This window comes from Rhinolophus sinicus, linkage group LG03 (assembly GCF_036562045.2).
Source record: "Rhinolophus sinicus isolate RSC01 linkage group LG03, ASM3656204v1, whole genome shotgun sequence".
Lineage (NCBI taxonomy): Eukaryota > Metazoa > Chordata > Mammalia > Chiroptera > Rhinolophidae > Rhinolophus > Rhinolophus sinicus.
This window is the reverse complement of record NC_133753.1, coordinates 52549502-52575237: the sequence shown is the minus strand read 5'-3', so window position 1 is coordinate 52575237 and position 25736 is coordinate 52549502. Positions and strand designations below refer to the sequence as shown.

At 38.3% G+C, this 25736-nt stretch overlaps 1 protein-coding gene and 1 long non-coding RNA gene across 6 annotated transcripts in view; one reads left to right on the top strand and one right to left on the bottom strand.

Moving 5' to 3' along the window:
* The window catches only part of ZNF280D (zinc finger protein 280D), a 104946-nt gene extending 87834 nt beyond the window's left edge, over positions 1–17112 (bottom strand). The window contains exon 1 of one of the 5 annotated variants that reach the window (XM_074327704.1): positions 16883–17112. The gene's annotated coding sequence lies outside the window, so the exon portion shown is untranslated. The remainder of the gene's footprint in view (positions 1–16882) is intronic. The other 4 variants (XM_074327699.1, XM_074327703.1, XM_074327698.1 and 1 more) reach the window with 4 other exon arrangements.
* Positions 17068–25736, top strand: part of LOC141570584 (uncharacterized) — a 46816-nt gene continuing 38147 nt past the window's right edge. The window contains exons 1-2 of the long non-coding RNA XR_012494748.1: positions 17068–17311; positions 24830–24953. This is a non-coding gene — a long non-coding RNA (uncharacterized LOC141570584). The remainder of the gene's footprint in view (positions 17312–24829; positions 24954–25736) is intronic.

The window sequence follows — 25736 nt, the reverse complement described above, 5'->3', positions numbered from 1 at the left end:
AGATACTAGAAAATTAATTTTCATTTAACGTTCATTATCTTAAAAACACAATCTTTTGAGAAAGAAGAGTCATTTTAAAAACTCCTGTTTTATATCACCTTAATATCTATCACCTATATAGTCCATTATGGAAACTAATTGTAACAGGACTCAAAAAGCAAAGAACGATGATGTCTACTTTGGCATTATAAGATAAAGTGCATAAATAGAAACTTGAAATCGTAAACAATAAACACATATATAGTTGTGAGAGACACCCACAACTAAAATTTGATAAAATTCAGGTCTTTAAATATGAAATTTTATAAATAAATTAACTTACTAAAATTTTTATTTTTAAAAATGCTCTATTGTTAGAAAGCTAAGTATCTATATTTTTTAGAATAAATCTAGTTGTTACTGTTAAAAACCATGACATATTCTTAAAAAGGGCACATTACAACCACACAAAATGTAATTAGAAACATCAGATCATTGGTAGCTAAAATACTAGACAAAATACTAAAGGATCACAGAAACTTTAGAAGATAGCTCATCAAATCTCACTCAATTTCTGAAAGAAGCTAGTTTTTTCAAGTAGAATCTGCCTTCTGAAAACGGTCACTCCAAGAAAAGTAGAAAGAGACCTAAAAAAGGAATATAGATATACATAGTTTTATTTTTTAAATAAACCAAAAACTTCAAATGTCATTTAAAAAAAAAAATTCATACATTAAGGAATCTTAACAGGCAAACAGAAAAGAAAAGGGTTGGGACTCAGTCTTGAAAAAAGTGGCCTACAAATGAGATCAGAGCTAGGATAGGAAAAATACAGGTCCTAACAGAGGTTGCCCTAACTATTTCCAAGAATAAGGCTCAAAGAGGAATTAGGCCAGATTCTCCTGTCAATCTCCTAACTTATTCTCTGAAGGTAGATAATCAAGGAATTACTACTTTAATTCTCTAAATTAGGAGAAATCCAGATGAATTCCTTAAAACCTGAAGGGGGATTAGAACATGCCACCCTAAATATGTCCATTTGGCATAAGAATTGTTTTTGAGCTGAAGGCAATTAAACAGAAAACACAGAGAGCTCTCTCTGCCCTCCCCCTATCTGTCTAAAGGCAGGACAAAAATTTCCTGTTATAAAGGTTTTCCCTTTCCCCTCTCCTATACCACAAGGAAAAACTGCCATTATCACTGGAGACAGAAAGTCGGCACCGAGACGTAGCTGCACAAACAAACCTTACTAAAATAACCCTTATCTTCCATTAGTTTCCCTTATATATTTACCTTCCTCAATTTACCACTAGGAGCCCAAACCCCTTTTCCTTTGTCCTGCTACTTCTCCACAAATGTATTGTCATTTGTTAAAGTAGTACACATAAGCCCCTGCGTCTAAACCTCTTTGTGTCTTCATTTTTTTTCCTATGATGACCTCCATGAACATCAGAATTAAAATATTAACATCAAATAAAATTGGTGTACCTTTTCTCCTATTAACCTTTTGTTAGTTTACTTTGCAGGTCCCAAGCACTTAACCTAAGAGGATAAAGGAAAAGGGGTTTTTTTCCTCTACTACAAGACAAAACAATTCTCCAAGTGAGCTCAATCAGATTTCTTAAAGACAATAAAAATGCTTCATAATATAAACAATTAAGACTTTAAAAAGAATACACAATCATTTTCTAACTAACATAAGGCACAATCCTCAACACTGCATAGTCCCTACCTCAAAAAACTATCTAGTAGGGGGATTATGATAAATACATAATTATCATACAAAACAGGGCATGGTAACTGTAATATTAAAAAATAAAAGTGCTACAGCAGAGGTGTTTTGATAAGGTGTTGGGGAACCACAGAAATAAGAAATGTGCACAATTTTGTACATTCTTTGGGAGCATCAAATTCTTGTAAAGGTCTATGAACCAAAAACGCTAAGGATCTCCAGGTTAGGGGAATGAAAAAAATAATCATATCTAGCTGGGGGATTTGGAAGTGTCCCACACTGAAGAAACACACATCAATCCTTAAAGGAAAGATGTTTTTGTCAGTGGTTTGTTTTGTTTTTTTCCAGTAAAAATGTTTAACGAAAATGATTCAAACATACAAAAGTGTATGCAGTAAAAAGTATGAATCCTTATTCCTTCCCCTGCCCTACCCCCAATTCTGGTCATCAAATTTGGTGTGTGATGCAATGGATAATAATAGTGATTAAAGATAGAATTAGGGAGATGGTTCAGGAATAAAAAGGGCATCTGAATGCCTTATATGTCTTAACAAAGCGCAATATTCATAGCAATGATTTAGACAAAGACCATACTGTGTGCAAATTAAATTTACAGATACATAGATAGCATGATGCATGTTAAACAACAAACAAGGCTTTCAGAAGATCTCAACAAGCTAGAATGAACGGTAAAATCTACAATTTTGTATGTGCTTAAAAAACAAAATTTACAAAAACGTAAATTGAAGATTTACTACTTATCAGTTTTGGTTACCAGAGATCATTTGAGTCAAAAAGTCATTCATTTAAAATGTGTACTTATTAAACATGTATGAGGTTGGTGCAAAAGTAACTGTGGTTTTTGCAATTATTTTTAACCTTTTAAACCGCAATGACTTTTGCACCAGCCTAATACTATATGCCACACATTGTGCGAGGCAGAAATACGATGATCAAAAATTAAGACACAGGTCTTGTACTCATGAAATTTACAGGGCAGAGACAGGGACAAATACCCATGCAAAGATGCAAATTGATAATGGTAAGTGCTATGAAGGCTATGGTCATGGAATGTAAAAACTCAGAGTAAGGAAATTAGGTCTAGTTAACATAATCAAAATTGGTTTCCTTAAGAAAGTAATGATTAAGTCATTATTTGAATAATGAGTTAACGTTGACAAGGAAAATGAGAAAATTTTCCTCGAAGCATTCCAGAAGTATGGAAGAAGCATTCCATACAGAAGAAACAGCACATGCAAAAGATCTATGGCACAGCAAACGTGAGAAACTGAAAAGAAATCAGTGTAGTTGGAAAAGAGAAGCACGGGGGTATATGGCAGGAGGTAAGATAGGAGTCAAACAACGTAGCACTTTGGAGACTACATTTAGGAATTTTGCCCTATTCCTAATAATGGAAAGCCACTGAGGGGATTTTTAGCAGGAACTGGTATGATCAGATCTGTGATAGTTTCAAAATAACAGAATTTGAATCTAAAATCAAAAGATGGTGGTTTTGTTCTATTCTATTCTAATCAATCCCTACTTGTGATTCTGTGTATTGACTGAATGTTTCAACTATAACAGAAAACTCAACTCTAACTGGCTTATGCGAAAGAATTTCTTGGCTCATTTACAGAACTAGCTATAGGCACAATTTAAATAATATGTAAACCTGGTTTTTCCCTCTCCATTCCGGGGCTTCACTTCTTCTATGTTGATTTCTATCCTCAGAAAGTTCTCCCATAGTGAATGACTGTAGCAGCTCCAACTTTACACCTTCCAAGTTTCAAGTTAGGGGCGATAATAAGAGAACCAGCTCTGACTGAAGTTGATTGGCTTGACTAAAGTCATATGACCTTCCCTAAACCAACCACTACTGCTAAGAGATTGTGATAGGTTTAGTCCTAGATCACAGGCTATCTCTGGTACCACAGGTAGAGACCAAACCTCCCCACACACACACAATAAAAAACACAAGACAAAGACTAGAGGAGGGGAATAGATCCCCAAAGAAAAAATCAAACCATGTTCCCAATGTAAAGGTGAATAGATGTTAGGTAGCAAAAACAACACATGTCCACTACAAAGAATGAGAATTAGAGCTATGTCTAGGTCAAAGGACTAAAGACATTTAGCCTAGGAAAGATGAGGCTGTGGGCAAAGATGGTAGAAGTAAAAGCTGTTTACAGATATTGTCATGAGAAAGACAGAAAAAGGGTGACATGTTCTTTGTGGATCAAGTGATAAAAATGATACTAGTAATATTTCACTTGAATAAACTAGAGAATTCCTAGTGTTGTGCTTCAACACAACTACTTGTGTCATTATATACTACCCTGTTATAAAAGTTATTTATAATGACAATTATTGTTACCATTAGATAACATTAATTAAATGTATATATTATTTCATCTAATCCTCAAAAGACACTATGAGGTTGACACTATTATTATGCCCACTTTATGGTTGTGGAAATTTAATGATACAGGATAAGTACCTTGCCCAAAGTAACAGAACTAACTGGTAGAGCAAGGATTCAAACCTAGACACTTCAAGTACCAGAGATTTTAACCACACACTATTTGCCTCCACCAGTAATAAGACCAAAATTACAGGGAGGCAAATTTCATCTCAATATTAGGAACAAAACAATTAGCAGTTAAAATATCAGTAGTTAAGAACTCAAGATGTGATAGATCACTAAAGAAAAATACAAAATAATTCAAGCATTATGTAATTGAAAATGATCACTTTCAAGACCCCCAAGGATATACTTCCAAGCCTAATATTGTAAACATACCCATCTAGCATACGTATGCAAATTTTTGCCTAGACTGAAAGAAGGGGGATTTATTACTTCAGTTAAAAAAAAAAAAAATTATCCTAATTGAGAATGCTGAGTTATGAAACTTCACTTTGAAATTATCAATAAAATATTTTGATCAACATACTATACCAAAATATTTCCTAGAAACTTAAAGTACAATGTAATGAACGAAGCAGTTAGGTTGAAGCTCAACACTGAGGAAGAAATTCTTCAGTTTATTCAAAGCAAGTAAATGCCTGATGAAGTATTAGGTGATAATTTTAAATAAACAATGAAACTGCATTTTAATAAATCTGTTTAATGGTTTAACTCAGAACTCCCAATGATATCAAGATCTACTACTTCACTGATTCATGGCCAACATCTCAAATATCAAATCATCATAATCTAATTTTTTAGAATTTTAACATTTTTGTTAACAGAAAAATTTCAAAGGTAACATTCATAAGTAGAAAGCCTGTGCATAGAGATACTTCTTGTGCTGCCTTTCTTTCTATAAACTACTGGTGGGTTTGTTTAATGCATGAGAACCCAAATAATTGTTTAAACTCTTCTGCATCAATCATACTTCAAAATGACACAGAGTAAGGAGAACAGAACAATAAATAATACATGCTGTATATTTGTTACTAATTATAATGTCTGTATTATGAAAGATGTAATAGTTTGTCAGTTGTCACTGTAGTTTTCTTGTACACTTATGGAATAAAGTGTAGCAGAATAATCTCCATTAAAAAGAAAGTCTGTGCTTCAGCAGACTTAAATCCACAAATCAATCTAAATCAGCACAGAGTCATTAAAAAGCATCTATGTAAAAAGAACCCTTCTTCACAACAGGGCCTGGGGAATCTCTCTTGGCACCACCTCCACATCATCCAAGTAAAACCCCGTTGATTTTGGTCCAGGCTGCAAACCATTTGCTCTAGTTACCGCTATCAGTCAAAACTGAGCAGAGAGCAACAGGACAGCAACTACATTTCCTACGGTATTGTGCTGAAGGTCCCAATAACCCTCCCAATAGCCAAATCAAATTACCCTTTCTTCATTTTCATTTTCCTTATCTTATATCTATTTTAACCCAATTTCTTGAAATATCCTCCTCAGTAATTTCTTGTACGCCAATAGACTGGTTTTCTACCCACCGCTTCATTTTTAAATTTCTACAGATTTCACCTTTCCTCTTCCTACTTAAAAATGTAAAATCAGGTTTTCCATAAAGTTTAGACCTCAGCTCTACACAAATTGTTCCCTAAAAGACAGATCTAATAAATTTCATAGTCTTAGCTATCAGTTCTGTTTCAGCCTATAAAATCATCATATACGAGGAGTGATCAAAGAATACAGTGAATGTTTAAATTTTAAAAAATGTATTATAGTAAAAGACACATTGCCATTAATCCCTCTCAAAATACTCCTCATCACTTCGAACACACTTATCTCATTGTTCTTGCCACTTTCTGAAGCAGTTCTGGAAGTCCTCTTTCATGAGTGTGTTCAGTTGCACTGTCGTGGCTGCCTCAACGTCCTGAATCAATTCAAAATGTTTTCCTTTCATGGTCATTTTGACTTTGGGAAAGAGCTATAAGTTGCACGGTGCCAGATCTGGTGAATAAGAAAGATGAGGACACACCATAACGTTTTTGTTTGACAGAAATTGCCATACCAAGTGATGTGTGACAGCCTTTCTGTTATGATCAAGAAATACAGTGAAGGCTGCTGCCGAGTAAAATCCAATGGAAAGGCAGGGATCTTCAATACTGGAAGCAGCGCGTTGAACCTTAGTAACAGTGTACGGCAAGTTTCAACTCGTTTGGAGCAGTCAGTCAGGTGTGAGCTACGGTTGAGAAAAGGTGTGTTTTAAAGTGTGCCATAAATCATCCTCCATCATGACAACACTCCATGTCACACATCGCTTCTGGTATACAGCAATTTCTGTCAAATAAAAACATTATGGTGTGTCCTCATTCACCTTATTCACCAGATCTGGCACCGTGTGACTTCTGGCTCTTCCCCAAAGTCAAAATGATTCAGGTCATCGAGGCAGCCATGACAGCACAATTAAATGGGACTTCATGAAAGAGGACTTCCAGAATTGCTTCAGAAAATGGCAAGAACAATGGGATAAGTGTGTTCGAAGGGAAGGGGAATATTTTAAGGGGGATTATAGTGGCAATGTATCTTTTGCTGTAATAAATTTTTTTTATTCAAACATTCACCACATTGTTTGATCACACCTGTATTAAACTCCAACACTGACTTCTCAACTATGCCCCAATCTCTTAACTGCTGAAAACTGGTATATGTATACTTAACCCCATCTCAAATTCATATTTCCAGAAGTGAACATAACTTCTCCTCAAAAATTAGTTCTACAGTATTATTAATAAGGTAGAAACAAGCCAAATGTTCATCAACTGCTGAATGGAGAAACAAAATGTGGTATATCCATACAATGGAATATTATCCAGCAATTTTTAAAAAAATGAAATACTGATACATGCTACAACATGAAAACATTATGCTAAGTGAAAGAAGTCAGCCACATATTGTATGATTCCATTTATATGAAATGTCCGCAATAGACAAATCCAGACAGAAAGCAGATCAGTGGTTGCCAGGGGTTAGGGGGAGGGGCGAATGAGGAGAGACTGCTTAATGAGTCGTGTTTCCTTTTGAGAAGCTGAAAATATTCTGGGATTAGATAAATGTTGATGGTCGCCCAACACTGTGAATGTACTAAATGCCACTGAATTGTACACTTTTAAAATGGTGAACTTTATGTTAATCTTGCCTCCGTTTATGAAAATTAATTCTATCTTTGAACATCTCTTTTTCTACAAATGAAACTGTCATTCTTCTCATCTTTAGTCCTTGGAGTTTTTTTTCAGTCTCCCTCTTTTACTCATCATATCTAATCAATTCCCCACTCTTACAGTCTTCCTTCAAACTATTTCCCACAAGTATCCTTGCCTTTCCATTCACTACGTACTTGTTAAGGCTCTTACCTCACACCTATAGTAACAGATTTCCTTTATAAGATTCACTTTATACTTGGTGTTTCAGCATCCAGATCTGCTTCTGTCCATTAAACACAGAACCATCAAATTAACAATTTCCTAAAATAATGCTTTCATTGCATCTTATTAATTCTAAACTCTTCAGTAACTCCACACCAATCCATGCAGAGCTGGGTTGTCTATCTTAGTGCTAGAAGTTTCCAAAATGCAGTGAGGTACAGAGTTGTTGGTAAAATGCTCGAGGAGCTCGTGCTTCTACCAGTGGATGGTGCTGCCAGGCTGCAAGTCTAGTCCTGTGCTATCTAACACAAGGAGAGAAAAATGCGTAATTCCAACATAGAAAGGCTGAGGTTGAAGTGAGGGAAGACCAAAGAATCACATCTTACAAAACAAATATACAGCATCTGGCACCCAGTATTACAAAAATACAGTGAATTTTTTCTAAGACTCAATTTTCTAATCTATAAAGGATGGATAATGATAGTATCACCCATCTCAAATAAATATTTGTTTTGAAGATGAAATGCAATAACTGTGAATACATTTTGTAATCTCTAAAATACCACAGTAAAAGATTAGAAAGACATCACTTGTGTTACAACTTCTCAAATGAACACAACTATTAACAATGTGTCAAAAAGTAATGCCAATTTTCTATTTACATTTTTCTATTCAATACGCTTGGGAGATCTATTACTTTTTTCCCATAGAACTTAATAAAGCTATTTCCCTGTTGCATTCTGTTTATGAGGGCCTTTTCTATCAGCAGTCAGCAATCCTGTGTGGTTGAAAATCAGATAATCTTACACCTTGAATAGGAAAAGCAAACTGAGTGAATGAGTGAATGGAGTAAACAAAGCAGGAGACAGGGATTAGGATATGCCTAAAACCCCCAGAACTCTCTCAAAGCTTCTCAACCCTCTCAAGGTTTTGCTTCTCAAACTTGCCAAAGGTAACAAAAATAAGGAATATACAGGGGTAGAGCCTAGAAACAAGGATCAAAGTATTTCATAGACTAATGATCTTTGTATTGGTGAATAGCCCTCAACTGAAAGGCATTCATGCAGTTGTCATGTTGAAGAATTCCTAAACCTGGCCAAAAAAAAAAAAAAAAAAGTGTGGTTGATTAACTTCAAAGGATGGAATCTTTGCCCTTGAGTCCACAAACTACTCTGAGAAAGTTAAGAAATATATATTAATTCACTTTAAAGTGATTATAATAAACGCATTGCATATTAACATAAATATTTTTATGAAAAGTCATTATTCCAAAATAATGAGGAGCTCTGTTTTACATTTTTACAAATCTCAATATCTGTCTTAATAAAGTCATCTAGATTCTCTGATCTGCTTCTGCACTCAACTTGTTGCACTATATTGTTCTGCTGAAGTGAGGAAAATTCAACCTCACAAGACAGGTAGAGAGGTGGTAAAGGGAGAACCTTGCAGAATCCTTGAAAGCGTCTCAAGTTCTCGGGCCACACTTACAGAACTGCTACACTAAATAAACTAAGTTAAAGCCTTTGTTTAAAAAAGAGGGATAAATTACTATACTGGATATAGGGGTGACTCAAAAGTGTTGGGTATACCAACCCAAAGAGTAAAGTAATAATTTTACTGTTAAGGAATATTCAAGTGATGAGCACAACACTAAGAAAAAGCATTTCTTAAGCAGGAATTATATGTAAGGCATCATGGTTAAAAACACAAAGCAAAACATACATCATTCCAAAAATCACATATTGTTTATCATGGTACACTAAACCAGAAAAGCAGAACAGATGTTTGCAATGAAAATAATTGAAATAAAAAATATTTTTGGTTTAATCCAGTGCACCAAGAAGCCTAAATATTATAACCTGATCTTACAGGGTTCCAGTTAATCATTTTTTTGTACTATGTAGGATCTCTGAAGGTAAAGTTTGAAAGGAAGGGAAGAAACAAATGGTAACAACAAAAATATTTTGGAATGGAAACTTCAAGGAATAACTTTGTAAATACTACCTGCATTCATTAGCCATGTAGTGCACAAGGCTGCAAACCTATCATGGTGGGAAAGGAAGACAGGTTCAATATGTGTGTTGGGGAGGGGTGGAACTCTGTATCTAACTGTCCACAGGAACAACTTTAGTTTTTTATTTTCTTTCTTGAGCAGTTATAAAGATGGACATTTTATGACTTTTATTGTTTCCCAGAGATCTTCAAACAACAAAGGGAAAATTATTTGTTTTAAATAGAATAAAACTCATTCTCTTACAGTGACTATGAGTCTACAGAATCCTTTTATAAATCTAAGATACGAGATCTTAGTAATTTCATTTTTCCTACATCTTGAAATACTTTGCTAAATAACATCCTAGATGTTATTTTATCTGTTCATCAATTATTCCCAAACACGCTAAAAAAAAAAAAAAAAAAAAAACTATAGTAGTAAGAAAACAGAAGAATGATTTAGTTGCCAAGAAGGATAATTCAAGAATGAAATAAATCATCACTAAAGCATTATCTTTCATTTTTTTTATCTTTTTTTCACTTTCTTTTATTGCATTTGCACAAAATATTGCATCATCTTTCACAAAAGTATAGAAGACTGAAGACATCATCTTTGTAGTCTGTGTTGGGAAGGAAAAACTTTACTTCTACCCTTCTAGGTTACAGTAGCCGGGGGCTTGTGACTTTAATAAAAGACAGATTAATAGGAGAAAAAGCACACAATTTTTATTAATATTTACATACACGAGTTCACAGAAAAGAAGTAAAATTCAAAGATTCAGACTTGGGCTCATATACCATTTTAACAAAGGAAAGGGGATTTGGGCTGTGAAAGACAATAAATCATAGGGAAGTTACTAAGAAATATATGAGGGAACTAATGAAAAGATAAGGGTTATTTTAGTTAGGTCTGTTTATGCAAACTCATCTCAACGTCAACTCTTCATCTCAAGTGATGAGTCATTCTTTCCTTCCTAGTTGGGGGAAGGAAGGGACACCTTCACAAAGGGAAATCTGCCCTACTTTAGGCAGATAACGGAAGGCAGAAATCTCTTCCGGCATCTGTTGATTTTCAATTGCCTTCTGCTTAAAATAATCATTGTGTCAAAGTGGCACATTTTGGGGTGGCCTATCCTGATCCTCTTCATCTGCTTTTAGTTTTCACTGAATACAGTTAAGAACTCAGAACTTATTTTCTACCCATAATGGAACAGAAGAAAATGGACAGAAGAGACATTTCACAATTATTAGATGAACCTGAAGACGAAGGCAAAGATAGAGAGCAAGCACTTCAGACTCTAATGATGACAGAGAAATCTGAGAAATATCAGACTGTCTTCAGATGAGAGATCCAAGATAAACGTTCTCAAACTCATGAATAAGTGAACAATACATTTCTAAAAACTGAAAGGAAATATGATATTTTCATTTAGCAGAAAGGACTTCATCACGCAACATTTTTACAAGAATGGAAACCGTGCTCTTTTGCTAAAAGGACATGTGACAATATTCATTCTTTTGCTAAAAGGACATGTGACAATATTCATTCATCCTTCATGTTTGTGTGCTAAAATTCAACTTGATACAGTTCATGAGTGGACAAGTATTGAATGAAGGTGTATACAATGAGAACTATAAGAAAACACATGATATTGAAAAATTTTTAAATTCATTGGCTTGATTATTTTAACTGGGGTCTACAAATCTAAAACTCAACATATCTTGCAATTACGAAGCAAAGATGGCCACCCTCTCTTCAACAAAATTATGAACCATCAAAGGTTTTAAAATATTCAAGTATTGTGTTGAAAATGTACATGCAAAAAGAAGACCCAAAGGAAATGATAAGCTAGAACTTATCAGGGAAGTATTTGAACTCTCAAATCAGTATTTACAAGATGAATATAATATGTTCCAGGTTCATACATGACAGTTGATAAGTAGTCTCATTCAGACGATGTTGCCCATTTCAGGTACATATACCTTCAAAACCTGGAAAACACAGACTAAAAATCTGGGAAACATGTGACAATGAAACATTATAAAATTGGAAGATGCAGATCTACAGAGATTCAGAAAAGGATGAGAGCTGAACCAAGAGTATTACAAGAATTACAAGAAGTGACAAAAGAATTTTAAAATTCTGTCAGAAACACAATTTGTAACAAATTTTTTATAAGGTTAGAATTGGCTTAGTATTATTCAGCAAGAAATTTTCTTTTGTTGGTAATATCAGGTATAACAGGATTGAACTATGAAATTTCACAAATGAAAGAAAAGTCAATTGCACGTAATCTCTATTTCAAACATATTTGAGAGTTCTCACTGTCCTATGAAAAACTAGCTACTCTTCTCAATGCATTCTCAAGCATCAATGTATTCAAAAACCCCTGCATATAAAAGGACTAAAGGAGAGGTAGAAACACTCAAGTAAGAGGGTCAGAACCTATACTTGCAGAAGAATGACTTGAAGATCATGGCCTATGATTGATATTAGCACAGAGAATGCTTTCATTATAGTGTGGAAAGCTCCAATTACAAAAACATAAGTTACCAAAAAGAATACTCCTCTTGCTTGTAATAGATATATATACGATGTCAGAGGGGGAAAAGATTGGGGGAGGGGGATTATCACTTTGTGAGGGGTGAAATGTCTAACTACTGCATTGTTTTGTACACCTGAAACTAACTAACTAACTAACTAAATAAATAAATAAAACATTCCTCTTGCAACTAGGAAAAGAATTGAGAGGAACAAGAATTTTGTCTTCCCCTCTAACCAGAATGTTCTTTTGCACAGGTCTCAAAATGGGAAGAATAAAGATGTTCTTGTGTAGATACAAAAACTAAAAAAAAAAAAAAAAAAAAAAGTGCTACTACTGTAATAAGAATGTTTGCTAAGAGCATTCAAATGTGATGCATAGTCAGTTTTTGGAGTGGTATATAATTAGATGCATAAGATTTTTTTTTTCATTTTTCTAAGTATGTACAAAGAGATTTGCTATGTTTAAATTCTTATTAAAAACCCTAATAAGTTGTCTTATACTATCCTTTTATTCTTCTGTAAATTATATAAATTAAATTATATAATGATATAAATTATATAAAATAATTTAAAACAAAATAGTTCACTTTTATCTAGATAGTAAATAGTGATACTTATTTTGCCTAGTATACTGAGAGTTAAAAGTATTCTTAAAATTGTTTTGCAGAAATGAATAAAATTCCAAACACACATTTTTGATAGTCACTGAGTAAATCAAGTCATTATTTATATCTTTAAAACAACCTGACTGAAAAAAATCACATCTTTTTAAGTCCTCTGAAGCAGGAAACGATAAAATATTCAGGATTGTATATTTAATGAGTGACTATGTCATAAGTACTTTTCATTTCTTCAAAAGTAACTTCTGAAATAAAATGTCATCAATAATCTCTAATTAAAAGTTTCTATTCCATTTAAATACCATTTCCCCGAAAATGAGGCCTAGCCAGACAATCAGTTCTAATATGTCTTTTGGAGCAAAAGTTAATATAAGACCCAGTCATTAAATTATATTATATTATATTATATTATATTATATTATATTATATTATATTATATTATATTATATTAGACCCAGTCTTATATTATAGTAAAATAAGACAGGGTCTTATATTAATTTTTGCTCCAAAAGACGCATTAGAGTTGATTGCCCAGCTAGGTCTTATTTTCGGGGAAACACGGTATATCCCCTGCCCAATTCGTATAGAAACAAACAAAAATCTTGGTATGGTTCTAAACGTTCTCCTGAATAAAGACAATAAATGTGGGAGTGGAGGATACAAAATTATTTATTCCTTTCCTTTGCCCTTGTCTCCCCTACTAAAAAAGCCAATAATGAGTAGTAAAACACTGGACCAGAGACACGGGACTGGACTAGATAGTTTAACTTGAAAGAATGGATTGAAGTGGGTATGTTGAGATTTGTAGTCCTCCAACATCAAACTGCCTCAGAACTTTTCTATTTACCCCAGCTCAGTTCTGCTATAAGGACCCTAAATAAACTTTTAAAGGAGGCAGTCTTTCTGACATCTATTTTCAGCCTCCTCTCCCCTAGCCACTCTAGGCTCTGATGCTAACAGCAATTCCAAGTTCTCTATAGATAAGTTAGTCCTATCCTCCAAAATTGTTCCTCTCCTTCACACCGAAACACCCATTTCTAGAGGATTGCTCCCAATTTTGTCAGATACAACAGATAAATTCACACCAAATCCTAATGCCAAAATATCACCCGATCACAGATGCTCCTCAACTTAACAGTGGAGTTAAGTCCCAATAAACCCATTGAACATTGAAAATATTCTAAGTCGAAAATGCATTTAGTACCCCTACCTACCAAACAGCTTAGCCTAGTCTACCTTGAACGTCCTCAGAACACTTATGTCACCCGGCCATCATTCAAAAGACGTTTCTCAGTACCTAAACTATGTCACAAGCTATGCTTGCTTACAAGGAACTGGATTCCTGATGGCAAAATTTAGAGGCGAGCACAAAGACCAAGGTGCTGAGTGCAAAGGCCAAGATGGCGATGGGGCATCCTGTCCAAAAAGACTGTGCGCAAAAGGACCAAGTGCAATAGAAGAGTAACTAAGCATGACAAAAGAATTTAATCACTCCACTCTTTGGCCTATTAAATACTATTAAAGGCTCCTTTCCCATTTGGTAGAAGGCACATTCTAGCAGGAGCTCACCTTTCTCCAGTCCTTGATCAAAGAAGAAAGCTTCTGCTCTGCTTTACCGAACTCAGTATCATTCTATTGGAGTGAACAGTACTGGGCAGAAGGACCTTGGTTTGGGTCCCTGACCCAGGAGGGTCAGTAACATACTACTACAGTTGGGCAAAAATCATCCAGCTGCCGCTGTCCAGCATCACAAGAAACTATCGCATATTACTAGTCCAGGAAAAGATTAAATTCAAAATTCAAAGTACAGTTTCTACTGAATGTGTACTGCTTTCACACCATGGTGAAGTTGAAAAATCGTAAGTGGAGCCATTGTAGTTTGGGCACCATCTGTACTTGCTTACTGCAAAAGGAAATCCTTACAATGAAGAGTCTGTCACCACCTTATCCAAGAGATCAAATTTCAGATTACTAATAGGATAACCCTACTTTATTTATCTTCTGATGTTGTATAATGTGAAGTACACTGTATGATTTATGAAGTATTCTTGCCAAAAACATTAAGCCTGCTCTATTCAAGGAATACAGGAGATCGAGGGTACAATTTAAACCCCAAGAGGAGGAAACTGTTGATAAAATACAAAATGTGGGTTATTCTACCCGACCACTGGCATGGTCTCTTCAAAAAGTCAACGTCATATCTCTATATATACATCTCTCTTTCATATGCGCATGCGTGCGCGTGTGCACACGAAGGAACTACACTAAATTAAAAGAAACTAACACACACATATGTAATGCATGATTGGATACTGGTTCTAAAATAAATGATTAAAAAGGACATTTGGGGACCACGGAGAAAATGTGACTACTACATACATATATTAGATTGTAGGAATTATTGTTTATGGTATTGTGGTTATGTAGAAAATTGGCCTTAATCTTATGCTATACATACTGACATATAGTACTTTGGTGTAAATTGTTATATCTGCAACGGGCTTTGAGAATGGTCACCAAAAATGATGTGAAATAGGTAGATACAGCAAATGTGACAAAATGGTAACAAATATTAACACTAGAGAGTAGGTATAAGTGTTCTAACGCGCCATTCTTCAACTCTTGGATGTTTTGGGGCGGGGCAGGGGGAGAATAACAGGAAAAGTAACAAAAGGTTGAGAGGTTAAGAAATGAATACTTAAAAATAACAATGTACAAGGAGGGGCAATTGAATAATATTTCTTCAATTTTGCCTCTTCTCACAGCACTCTCTCAAAAAATAAAACAAATATAGTTAACTGAACAATGAATGAGGAGTCAGAAGACCCAAGGTCCTACAAATGGTTCTATCACTTCCCAGCCATGACCTCATTAAAAAACTCTCCGAGGCGCTTTCCTCACTTTCAAAACAGTTCTGTCAACACAAACCACTGCAAAATGGGGTTTTGAGGTACAAATCATCGGGTATCAATGACAGATACAAATGCAGGATAAAATTATAAGGGTATTTGCAATGATGTTTTAAAACATCCAGAGCACAGGACCTAACAGCAAACCAGTGTCTTTACAGGCACAGTAAGTTTCTGCTTAGAGACAGGCTGAGTTGGCACAGTAATCCCCCAATGCAGGACAGCTCACAAATGCTTAGAGGTGGCTTTTGTACTTTAAAGCTCTCCTCCTACGTTTCAATTTTATACTTAATGGCACTAAAAGACGTCAAATTCTTAAGACACAGTCCAAACCTGAAAACCAAAAGTAAACAAATCTTAAGTTCACAGAATTTTAAGAAAACAACAAATCTTCTCTAACAAAGAGAATCCGTTGTACGAAGGTCTCCCGTGCTTGCAGAAGCGATTCACTTGGACGTTTCTCCTCTCTAGCAGATTCCTCCTTTAAAGCGTTAAAACTTGAGACAAGTTGGGAGGAACTCCTTCCATCTCTAGAGTAGGATAAAACCTCAGAGTAAGATCATTCTTTCCGTTTCACTAAGTGAAACCTGAAAGCTCAGGTCGAAAATTGTGTCTCCAAATCCACGTTTCTCCTCAGGGCCTTTCTCTTGGAGACAATAACGGGACGTCTACGGCAGAGCAGGGAAGTCCCTTCGACAAGAATGAGGGTGTGAACGTGCAATGACTAGTCACTGGGCCGGGGAACCTGGGCCCTACGGTCTCCGACGCCTGAAAGTTCAGAACCGCCTGAGGTCCCCACGATGGAAGAGACTCTGGGGAAAGGTGTTGTGAGAGGAGCATGGGTCTCCGCCAAACATCAGCACAAAATGTACGGAAGACCAAAGGGAGTTGGCTCCAGAGAAAAGCCAAAAGCAGGCTGGGGGCAAACAGGCGCGCGGGCCTTGGGAGGTGAGGAGGAGGCGGAGGAGGAGACGCAGGAGGAGGCGGCAGCGGCCTGCGCAGCCCCGGCCTGCAGCCCCTAGCCGGCTGCCGCGTCGCGCCGGGATCCCTCCCCCGCCAGGGCCAGCGCAAGATGGCGGGCCGGCCGCCGCCGCCGCGCAGCCGGCCCCCTCCCCCGCGCCCTGGGCGCTCTCGGCGACCCGCGCCGGCCTCGACACCCCCAGCCCAGCGCCCCCGGAGTGAGGCGGCGCAGGCCGCGCGGGAGGGCCTCTGCCTGCTGCAGCGCGGGGCGGGCGGGCGGGCGGGGGCGGGGGGCGCTTACCGTGAACGGAGCGGATCGGCCTGACTGGGGACCTGAGGAGGAGGAGAAAGAGGAGGAGGAAAAGGAGGAGCACGAAAATCTACACAGCAGCGACCGCCGCGGCTCCCATTGCGGAGCACGCAGCAGAGCCGCGGGAAGGGGGGGCGGGGGGTTCTCGTGGAGCCGGCGCGCTGCCTCATGGGTAGGCTCCGGGTCAGCCTCCGCACGTCCGGACTCCCTTTCTTCTCGCCGACGCGGGAGGCGGGCAAGGGCATGTGCACCGCGTCGCAGACTTTCGAAGGCCGCGGCACCCCGCCACGCGCCGGCCGCGGGCGACGGCCTGGGCCTGGGCCAGGGCCCCACGCGACTGTGGGTGTCGGTCTACTCGCCGGCAACCCCGGGGCAGCAATCCCGAAATCGGGAGTGCACCGAATCTGAAGGCGTGGAAACGTGAGTTCCGGGGCCTCCCTGTGTAACAGCTATTTCTCTGCAGCCTTGGAAAGTCAGAAGGTCTAGGAAGAGAGGCACCATTAAAAGGAAATATGGTGCCTGCGATGCAAAGACGTAAACCGGCTGACAAGAAGTAAAGTCGGGTTCTTTTAATAATTGGATAATTTTACCAAATTTGTGTCAAACAAATGATTTTACTTTTGTCTCCTTTAATTCCTACTGCTATGTGGATTCCTGTAATAACAACAACAACAAAAAAACACGAAAGTTAAGATAAACGCATGTACAAGAACACTTGCCAAGATACGGTTGCGTAAATACTTAATAAACATTGTATTCTGTTCTTGAAGGAAAGTTTCCTCTCCCAGTTATCCCAACAAGATCAATGGCAGTAGTGATCCAGATCTCAAGAGTGAGGTTTGAAATCTTGCCTCTTCTTAGATCCTTAACACACCATCACTGCACACAGCATTGAATCACTGAATCATACTAATTCTTCCTACCTATTTGAATTAGTTTCTTCTTCCTCATCCTGACAGCTTCAAGCTCTTCTCAACTGTTTTATCATTACAGTTGCTTCCTTACTGATTCCCATTCCCAGGTCAATCTTACCCAAAGGCCACTTGTATTACCCCTAGAGACCTGACATAGATACAGATAACCATGACCTACTCTTCTCCCAACTGACCCAGGGATAGTCTGCCCAGCTTTCCCTTTCTTGCTGGCCTTGACAATAAGCTTTATAGCAAAAGACAGAGAATAATCAGTATAACAAACACAGAAAGCTAAAAGTTCAAAAATCTTGGCACATTCTTAAGTCGTTATATTTCAAATATAGTTCCTAATGGTTAGCAAAGCATGTTAAGAGTATGTAAATGAGCTTAAGAAGATTTCACTCTGTATTCTAGAGCCTGGTCCTCAGTTTGCAGAGACAGAAACTTAAAGTTGTTATCCCCCCAGAGTTCACTTAAATCCAGAGGGATGATTCATGCCAACCAAACTTACTAGAGACTACGATATGTAAACCAAAATTCCAATTTATTCCTTTTTTTCCCCCATGAAAAACATATTGCCATGAAGACCAGAAAACTTTGGTTAGCACATTTTCACTCAAAAGAAACGTTTACATGAGAACCCAAATTATAAAGGATGCCTGCCTGGTAAGTATGAAGTCAACACACAAGAAGTAATTAGATGATTTATTTGACTACTCCATCCTTAAAGCTCCTCCCTTGGCTTCTGGAATACCACTTTCTTGGTTCTCTTGACATACTTTCCACACCTTCCCATCGTTTTTTTAAGACCTTCTCTTCCTCTGACTTGTATTTTCTGTCCCTTTCCATTCTGTATGTGCTCTGTCTCCTCACAGTGCTCATTCTCCCTTAATGAGATCATGCTCCACACTCTTCCCTGACTGTAATGGTTATAGGTGATTTCACAGCTTCCATTCCACGACTGTATTGTGTTCAAGCGTGAAATTTGGGTGGAATACCTTCCCCCCAACTCCAAGAATGATCCCATTAGCCTAAAACTATCAGAAGTAGTCGCCCATCCCTTTGAACCAGTTTTTTTTTCAAAGGCCAACCAGTGAAGCACAACATTTTTGTGGACAACAGAGAAGTTCTTTCTTTCTCTGGATGATATCGTGTTCAAATGTGAATACTAGAAGAACTACAACCTTTCTTTTTCTTTCCCTTTTTTTTTTTTTTTTTTTTTTTTTTTTGCTACTAAGGAGAGCCAACAGAATAAAAAGCTAATGTGGAGAAGGGAGAATTGCGCTAATCAATCTTAGGAAAAGGAAGTCAATCCCTGAGAGAATCATAAACCTCCAAATCAAACCTAACCTGAACCTGTGCTACTTCTAGACTTCTTTATTATCTGAGCCAATACATTCCCTTTCCTTTTAAGCTGACGGGTTCCAGAATAAGCCACTGTGGCATAAAAAAATATTTTTAGCTCAAGGCATTCGAGTTCCTGAAATCCCTTATCTGCCTTAAAGGCAGAGCCTCCCCAAAAAAAACCTCAGTTATCATAAATCTCCTCCCTGGGAGCATCCAGGAAAGATTGCTTCTTATCACTAGAGATGAGTATTGTCACCACACATAAACAGACATTGTCTCAGAACTATCTTATCTCCCATCTATTTTCCTAATGGCCCATTTTTCTTTCCTAAAAGTCATTTGTTTTCCCTTAAGTGTCCTCTCTCCCCAACCCACCTTCTGAGAAGTACTTTGTTTTCACATAGTGCCCTTCTCCCCCACCCTGTCACCTATTGAAAGGATATATAAGCCTCAAATTCTAATCACCCCTGTGAGTCACATTTCTTTGTGAACTCCTTTACATAGTATGTAATTAAAATCTGTCTTTTCTCTTGCTAGCCTGTCTTTTGTCAGTTTAATTCACAGGCCCCCAAAAACTAAATCTAAGAAGGTAAAGTTTTTCCTTCCTGGCAAGGCCAGTTTGAGTTGGGTTTTGTGTTAACTACAACTGAAAGCAACTGTGGAAAAGACAACGATAAATATTCACCATCTTATTTGCCTCTTGTATACCCAGGAAACCCACATTTCCTAGCTCCCTTACTTCTACATCGGGCCATGTGGCTGTTTCTGGCCCGCGGAATGTAGACAGAAGCAGTGATTGCCCAATCTAAGCGTGACCCTTTAAACTTCCAGTGATTTATAGTTCCTTTTTGTTGTTTACGCATCAGTCAGATACAGAAAACTCTGAGGAGCTAAGGGATGGCAACAACATTAGATGGAGGACCCTGGGTCTCTTAATAATTGCACGAGCACATCCACCACACTGATAACTCATTTGCGCTGATTAGAGCAAAACATAAACCTTTATTGGGTTATGACACTGAGATTTCAGGGTTGTTTGTTGTATCTATGTAAGAAACATTCAAACCTGTAGAGAATTTTTATAAGAGCTTATTTGAGCCAAACTGACGACATGTGTCTGGGAGTAAGATCTCAAATGCTCCGGAGAATAACAGTTTTGCAGCTTCCTTTATGCATTTGAAATTAAGGAGGGAAGTAAGGAAGATTACATCGATGTGGAAAAAAGCAAGCAGGGGCTGGATTACAGTATAGTTAACAAAATTATTTGCTCTCTTAAGGGTGGCTTATTTCAAAGGTGTGTTAGCCTAGACACATAGAAACAATGGGCAGGGCTTGCTTAAGGCAAAGATAAACCTTTTACCAGTTATTTTCCTGGGGCATGACTACCCGTGGTGACCTGCTCAGTTAGGAATTTATGATCAGATCACCCTGTGAGGTTACTGTCCATAGTATCTTTTTTTCTACCCAGTTATAATAGCTGCAATCACTAACCCTGATTAATAATAGAAATGGTGGCCTACTATAACAAAAAAAATCTAAAATATGTGGCATTAGTTTAGCATAGCATCCATGTGGGAATTAAGGAAACATGTACCGTGTTTCCCTGAAAATAAGACCTAGCCAGACCATCAGCTCTTAAGTGTCTTTTGGAGCAAACATTAATATAAGACCCAGTCTTATTTTACTGTAAGACCGAGTCTTATGTAATACAATAATATAATACCAGGTCTGGTCCGGCTAAGTCTTATTTTCAGGGAAACACAGTAGTTGGCTGGGTAACTGAAGATTCATTTTAGGCAGTGGCTACACTGCTGCCTACAATACCTTAGAAGGCAGATCAGTACAAGTACATAATTTGTTGCTCTAAGGGAAGAGTTCAGAAAGCAATATTATTAGTGGATTTGGTGATTTTTTTTATGTGTAAATTAGCAAGGTACTACCAGAAAGAGATAAGCATAGAACAGAATTAACAAGTTTACAAATAGAAATGAATGGGTGTGGGGACAGAGCCCCAAAGAGCAGTTTCCAGGCTCTCGGCCTCACATAGAAAGGTGCTGACTCAGGTAGTAAATGGCCATCAACTGTGATTGCATGGCCATCAGCTATGGCTAGTTGGCCGTCAGCTGTAACCAGTGGGCCATTGGCCATTAATTTAACTGCTGTAGCTACACTAGCAGAAAATGGGGGCTGGCAAGAAGATGGTGGCAGGGCTGGCAAGCATGGATTGCAGTTAGCACGGCGGAGTGCGGGTTGCGGATTGTAGAGAAGTGAACAGCAGGTTGCAGATAGTGTGGCTCCTGCTTCCTGTGTCTCCAACCCAGCTGCCAGAGAGACTATAGTGGTATGACTCCCCTATCTATGGCTCCGTGGTGTGTTCCTTTTTGGCCTCAGCATGTCCTGCGTTCTTATGTGGGGAGCGGGAGCAGAGACCCCGCTGGACGCCCCACACAACAATGGGAATAAAGTCCAGTATTTGGAGGGCTTGCAGGATTGGAAAATACAATACTTCTTAGATTCCAAAGAGAGAAGTGACTTTAAAAAGGTTTGAGCAAAAAAAGCCCCAGTACGATGTGAACAAAATGACTCAGCCTATGATTTGAACAAAATGACTCAGCACTTACAAAAACATCAGACTACACATGTATCAGATAGCACCTATTGTTTCAGATAGCCTCAAAATAGCAGCGGTTATTTTTCCCCTAGCTTGATAGAGGTATAACTGACCAATAAAATTGTATACACTTAAAGTGTATATAACATGGTTTGATATACATATCCATTGTGAAATGATTACTACAATCAGGTTAATTAACTCATCCATCACCTCACATAGCTGTGTGTGTGTTGAGAAAGCTTAAAATCTACTCAGCAAATTTTATGTACACAATACAGTATTATAATTTACATTAGATCCTCAGAATTTAGTCATCCTATAATTGAAAGCTTGCACCCTTTGACCAGCATCTTCCCAAAGTAGCAGCTATTAAACTGAGACAGAGATTTGGTCAAGGAAGTAGAGAAATAGGCAGCTTTTTGAACTATGTCTCCAGAGGGAATATTGTTGGTGCTTCAACCATTACTGTTGACATTTACCCATCTTTTTTGGGTGCTCCCTTTGCACCAAGTTTCACTGTGCTCTTACATCCAGTAGCCAGGATCGGCAGCTTTTTCAGAGGACTACACTTAGGTTATTGGAGCCACTTGGCCTGCCTTCACAGAGACGGGAAGTACCTGAAAATTTATATGCCCTTACTTACGGCCAGCTCTTAACCAAGGACTGATAAATGCAGGAGTGTGAAAGCCCTAATTCTCCTGTCTTGGGTGGGAAAAACTTGGAGACATAATTTATACTCCAGAATTCCCCTACAGGGTCAGGCTGATGCTACCCCCTAAGTATTTTGTCCAAAGTTGTACCCTTGCTTATGTGCATATTAAGCTATTACCCCAGCTCCAAAGCCACCTTTCATAACTGAACTTTGTGATGCTCTGTGCTGGGAATCTTCAAGCCAGTTTTTTGCTTTGCCAGCTGCTTCCTGTTATGTTCTGCCAATAGAGGACACTAAAGGGAGACTGCAAGGCTGAAGGAGGAAGAAGGGATTGCTTCTTATTCCCATTTACTTCTATTTGCTTTATGTTCCTAATGAGAAATAGTGAAGAAATAAAATGGAGTCACTATAGTAAACCTGCTAAATTACTAAATTCAAGTAAGTTGAAGCATGAAAAAATGATTCTATTCTTGTTTGAACTAGCCTGGGAACTTAAACTTTTGAACTTTCCAGTACCGCATAAATGCCTGGATATATGTCATGCGGGGCGGCCTGCGGGGTCTCTGGTCCCGCTCCCCACATAAGAACGCAGGATATGGTGAGGCCAAAAAGGAACACCCACGGAGCCATAGATAGGGGAGTCATACCACTATATTCTCGCTGGCGGCATCCACCTCTCTGCAATCCGCGCTTGCTAGCTCAGCCACCATCTTCTTGCTAGCCCCCATTTTCTGCTAGCGTAGCCACAGCAGTTACATTAGTGGCCAATGGCTCACTGGTTACAGCTGATGGCCAACTAGCCACAGCTGATGGCCATCCAATCACCGTTGATGGCCATTTACTACCTGAGGCAGCACCCTTCTATGTGAGGCCGAGAGCCTGGAAACTGCTCTTTGGAGCTCTGTCTCCACAATATACATCAAACCTCCAGATAACCTTCAGATTACCTCCTGAAGGACTAAGGAAAAAATGTTCACGTATCCAGACCACCTGACATCTAGAGGATTACCATCTGGGACAAATCCAGAGGCTAAGAATACAGAACTAATTCCTCTAAAAAGGTACTTTTTACGATAAGAACTCAGCTTTTCTTTCTTCTTCAGACACTCTGGGTATTGCCTAGTTGTGTTTCCGGTTTGCAAACTCTAAGACCCTTGAATAAATCTTTATCATTTATTTCTAGCCAAAGCCTCCAGACTTTTTTTTAATTAATTTGACACTGTGATTATGAATCCAGCAAGTTTTATCAGGCCCAGCAACAGTTCATCCCAGTCGGTTGCAGAGGCTGAATCCAGTTTATAGTTTTCCCAACACTTGCAGAAACCTCACAGAGAGGTCAACACCAGCCATCATCACCACCTCCTCAGAGGTCTGGGTTCTCCTTCTTCTCCTTCTCCTTCTTCTCTCTCTCTCCCTCCCTTCTCTTTTTTCTTCCCTCCCTCCCTCCAATACAGCAAGAAGGCGGCTGCCGACAAGACTAGAAGCAGGTCCTCACCAGATATATTGGATTTCCTAGCCTCTAGAACTGTGAGAAATGTTTGTTGTTTAAGTCATGCAGTCTATGGTATTTTTGTTGTAGCAGCCCAAACAGACTGACACTGTTAGTGATTCAAACCTCTTCTCTTTGTTTCCTCACTGTAGAGCTGGTAACTGCTTCCTGTAGTTGCTACCTCTGTAATATTTAGTGTCCTCTTTTTGCCTTTAACAATTTCTTTATTTTAAATTGTCTCTGTTAAAATAACTAGTATGCTTCTGTCTCCTAACTGGATCCTGAGTGGTACACTTCGTTGCTGCTTCTTCCCTGTCCAGCTTCTCCCACTCCCATACAGTGTTCTTAATAAATCATTATTCACAAATCCTCTTCTCAGGATCTACTTCTGGGAACTCAATCTAAAACAGTTTCAGAAAGAACTTCGGGTGTTGTTAATGGCATATTGAACTGACTGGAAACAAATTGATAAGAAGCCTACTACATATTTGAAGGAATTGTATTGCCAAAGCAACCGTGAACCTACTCTAACATCATTTTTAATTGTTCAAACTGTAAAACATCTTTGGCTGACCCCCTAGCCTCTTCAAGTATGAAAGCTATACAGTCTCCAATGAGAGCAAACTCTTATTCAGATCCAGGCATGGAAGACTTCCCTAAGGGCAGACCCAGCAGTCATAGTGTGTGTGATGGTTAATTGTATGTGTCAACTTGACCAGGCTAAGGCATGCCCATATAGCTGGTAAGACATGCCTAGGTGTGTCTGTGAGGGTATTTCCAGAAAAGATTTGCATTTGAATCAGTTGATTAAGTAAATAGAGAACATTTCCTTCACCAGTGTGGGTGGGCATCATCTAGTCTGAGGAAGGGTGAATTTGTTCTTTCTGCTTGAGCTGAAATGTGCACCTTCTCATGCCCACAGAGTATTTTGAAGGCCTAGAAGATGATGGAGGCACTGGGTAGAAGTAGCGTGGGGTTGCTGAATGATAATGGAACAGAAACACCGTCCCCCCAACCAAATACATCAATCAACACTAGACTATGAGGTGAGTGAGAAATAAACCTTAATATGTTAATCCCCTGAGATTTGGGGATTATTTGAGTAGCTAGTATTAGTTACCTAAATATATTGTTACTAAATTTGCCTGTGACATTGATTTAACCATATCCTCATGATTCCTGAATTTCTATTTTCAAAGCACATCCCTCTCCAAAGCATCAGAGCCATATATCTTATCTCCAGCCTAGTTCTGTGTGATTTTGGAAGTTATTCTTGACTGTGTGGTGCCTAAGATTGGTTTTTAAGCCTTTACAGACTAACCAAGAGCTCCTAAATAAATTTCTTTTCTGCTTAAATAAGCCAGAGTCTATGTCTGTTGCTTACAACTAAGAACTTGATTTATATAATACTCTCCTTGCTTGCTCCCATTGCACTTCATATGTGTGAGTTTGTGTTATTGTTCAGTAAATACTTCTATATACTCCTGGTATACTTTCCTGCCCTACTGGTGTTTGACTTGACCATACGTGTTGCTTTGCCCAATGAGATGTCACCATTTGTAATTCAAACAGAGGCTTAAAATACGCTTGTGTGTTTGAGCTTTCCCTCCTGTACTCCGATGATGACAAGAGCATATCCCAGGTGGCTGGTGATTATTCAGCCTGGGCCCCAGAGTGAGACACAGAAAGCAAACCACATACTTCAAGAAGCCACTGATTCAAAGACGAGGGACACCTGGAGCAACCTTGAACCCACTCTTTAATGTCAGGCTCAGAATCTGGAGTGTAGAATCTCCTACAGACCAAGGAGCAAGAAAATAAGCTTGCTA